The sequence below is a fragment of the Mus pahari genome, chromosome X, assembly GCF_900095145.1.
Source record: "Mus pahari chromosome X, PAHARI_EIJ_v1.1, whole genome shotgun sequence".
Classification (NCBI taxonomy): domain Eukaryota; kingdom Metazoa; phylum Chordata; class Mammalia; order Rodentia; family Muridae; genus Mus; species Mus pahari.
In genome coordinates, this window is record NC_034613.1 from 52,504,368 (window position 1) to 52,508,351 (window position 3,984).

The following is a 3,984-nucleotide window of genomic DNA, read 5'->3' on the forward strand; positions in this document are numbered from 1 at the left end:
TATATCAAATTAGATGACACATGCTGTTAATTAATCCATTTGGAAATGATCAATTCACGTTCAAAAAGGAGACAATTTGTTCAAGCTCACTGGTTAAATTTATATTCATTACATTTATCTGACCACTCAAACAGTCTAATTTTCTTGAAGGTATTTGTGTTTTGTTTTTTAACTATTATTTTTGAAATCCAGGATCTTGCAAATTACCAGTAAAAAGCTCTTGTGCTGATTTCCATGCACAGCCCTTCTCTGGGGTATTTCTTAGATCCATTATTCATTGATTCAGTAAATATTAATTGAGTACATACTATGTTGCTGAAATCATAATAGGCAGTGGTATTATATCTATCATAAAAATATTTTCATGACTCAACACTCTCGTAGGGGAAATCAATTACTTCATAAAATACCACCAAATCATAATAATGAAGAAAAATGAACACATTAAAATGAAACAGAGTTTACAAAAAGAGGAAGATATTACATAGGAAGTTATTGAATAAGGCTTCTTTATGTGTGACAAAAGGAGAGAGAGAGAGATGAAACAAGGAAGTGAAATTATCCCAAGTATAAATAACAGAAAGTATCTAGTCCCAAAGTATGAACATGATTGGCAAACTCAAGGAGGGGTCAAATATTAATATTCCTAAACCACAGTTGATAGATGGCAAAGTAGTAGGCAACAAAGTCAGATTATGCACAGTTACTTGAAAATATGCTTCTTTTGTATTGATGTATTATAGTACATATGTATTATAGTATAGAACCCAGGTATACTTTACTCAGTAACATTGATTCATAATAAGAAGTAAATTGGTGCTCTTATTTGAGCAGCATTATTAATGAAATGATTAAAAAGTGTATATACATTAAATTATAAGAGAAACTCTTGGAATTTATCAAGACACTGAATATTGGAGCCTGAATGGGCATGTGATTACTCCAGCGATGGGAGATTAGCAGTTTTGTTTGGGAATCAACAAATATTTTCAGTAAAGAACCAAAAACAGGAATTTTTTCTGTGTAACCTTTCTATGCCTTACAGTCTGAATTCTAGCTACTGAACTCCTTCTGCATTATAGCACAAAAATATATAAATGATGTACACCAACAAATGAGTATGGGTTATCCAAACAATATCATACTGAGAAGTTAGTGTTGGCTCATGTGATAAAGTACTTGCTGCACAAACATGAAGACCTAAGTTCATATTTCTAGAACTCACATAAAAGCCCATATGTGATAATATAAACCAGTGCTTGGTGTCGGAAGAGCAGGATGATACTGGTAGGTCAACAGACAGCCAGTCTGGGCAAATCAGTGAGCTCTGGTTGTAGTAAAATATTCTGTTTCTCTGATTTATTGATCATATACAACATGGTACCAAGACCAATAAGAGATAGTTCTAGGATCACCATCTAATTATTTGTAAGAAGACCAAGTCATTGTATAAAGTTATTGTGGATTTTCTAGAATCTCTACTATATGTGTGGGTAGTTCATTCTGAAAATTGCAGATGGCCAACTTCGTTTTCATTACATTCTCCTCATGAGGAAATCTTATATGTTTACTGATTGTTCAACTATTTCTCAGGTCACTAAGTCCTCCACATCAATATAAGTTATCTTCATTAGACCTTGATCAAGATATATATTTGTGTACTAGAATCAACTGAAAAATTATAACCTTGCATGCAAGTGCATTACCTTCTTCCCCATAAAAACAACATGTACAAAGAGTAAAAGAAGCAAAAAGTAAATAGCATTCAAACACTTTCTATAGATCACAAAACTGTATCACTTCTCATATTAAAGAAACATTATTTAAACTAAAAGTACGTTAGTTAACATTTTAATGTATGGATACTAATTTAGCTTGAAGCTAGTTTATGCCCATTACTAGGGAGTGAGCAATTATAGTGAAAGGAAGGAAGGAAGAAGAAAGAAACAAAGAAAGAAAGAAACAAAGAAAGAAAGAAAGAAAGAAAGAAAGGAAGAGAAAAAAGAGAGAAAGAAAGAAGTGAAAGAAAGAAGGAAAGAAAGAAGAGAGAGAAAGAAAGAAGGGAAAGAAAAAAAGAAAGAAAGAAGGAAAGAAAGAAAGAAAGAAAGAAAGAAAGAAAGAAAGAAAGAAAGAAAGAAAGAAAGAAAGAAAGAAGAGAGAGAAAGAAAAAGAGAAAGGGTAATATGGTTGCATTAGAATTTTTAATTTCAACGCCAAAGAGTGGGACAGCACAAACAAAAACTATACAGGTTCAAGCCAGATAGTACCCTACTACTGATAATGGAAGTAGCCACAAAGTCACATTCTTAACCAAAAAGGTGTTTGCAGTAGATACCTGTTGGGAGATCAGAAATTAGATTTCTCCAGCATACTGTCAATGGGCATGTCCAGTATATTCTAGTGTATTTTCTTTGGTATTTTTTTTATTTTATTGATTTTCAATTTTGAAGTTAGCCTGCTCATTTTTATTTGATTTATTATTGTTTTACTTAGGTCTTATTTTTTAGACATAGGGAAAGAGAGAAAGAGAGAAGATGGGTATGTAATGGATGACTTAGGAGGAGTTGGGGGAGAGCAAACAAGAAGGTCAAAGCAAACACAGAAGTAGATGCTCACAGTCAGCTATTGGATGGAATACAGGACCCCCAATAGAGGAGCTAGAAAAAGTACCCAAGGAGCTGAAGGGGTCTGCAACCCTATAGGTGGAACAACAATATGAACTAACCAGTACCCCCAGAGCTCATTTCTCTAGCTGCATATGTAGCAGAAGATGGTGTAAGCAGCCATCATTGGGAAGAGAGGCCCGTTGGACTTGCAAACTTTATATGCTTTAGTACAGGGGAACACAAGGGCCAAGAAGGGGGAGTGGGTCGATAGGGAAGCAGGGGAGAGGGTATAGGGGATATGGGGAATAGCATTTAAAATGTAAATGAAGTAAATACCTAATAAAAATTGGAAAAAAATAGAAAAAAAGAAAAACAGCAATTAAAATATCATTACATATTCTGTACAGAACATTACTAAATAAAACAATTTTTAATCTTTGAAAGGAATTTTTAATCTTAGTACAGTTAATATTATAAAATAAGAACTAAAGATAAAACATATGGCAATGAAAAACAGAAACAATGGAAGTTTGCAGTTACTTAAATGAAATTTAAGGCACTCTAGTAAATATTATAAAAGTATTTCTTAAAACAACGTACTAATTTTTAATACTGCAATTAAAATCTTCAATTGAAGCAATAATATAGCTGGGAAACCTAAGAAACTATATCACAGTTTAGAAACATATAGTATATGATGATAAATGGAAGAGAATTTTAAATATATACAGAGACAGGCAAATGGTATAGAAGATACAGGAAGATTTAGGAAGTAATGGCACTTAAGAAACCCCAATGGAGGAGTTAGGGGAAGGACTGAAGAAGCTGAAGGGGTTTGCAACCCCATAGGAAGAACAACAATATCAGCCAATCAGATCATCCCAGAGCTCACAGGGACTAAACCACCAACCAAGGAGTACACATGGAGGGACCCATGGCTCCAGCTATATATGTAGCAGATGGCCTTGTTGGATATGAATGGGAAGAAAGGCCCTTGGTCATGTGAAGGCTTCATGCCCCAGCATAGGAGAATGCTAGGGCAGTGGGGCAGAAGTGAGCATGTGGGTGGTAGAGCACCTTCATAGGTGCAGGAAGGAGAGGGTGGGATGGGGGAGGGTACTCAGAGAGGAAACCAGGAAAGGAGATAACATTTGGAATGTTATTAAACAAAATAACTAATAAACATTTTGAAAAAAAGAAATCTAATCAAGTTATCTGAACTTCTAAGAAAACATTTTGGAAGATCTGAACAGATGTCAAAAATCATTTTGATAGGAACGCTCCTCCATTGCTGGTGGGATTGCAAGCTTGTACAACCACTCTGGAAATCAGTCTGGCGGTTCCTCAGAAAATTGGACATAGTACTACCGGAGGACCC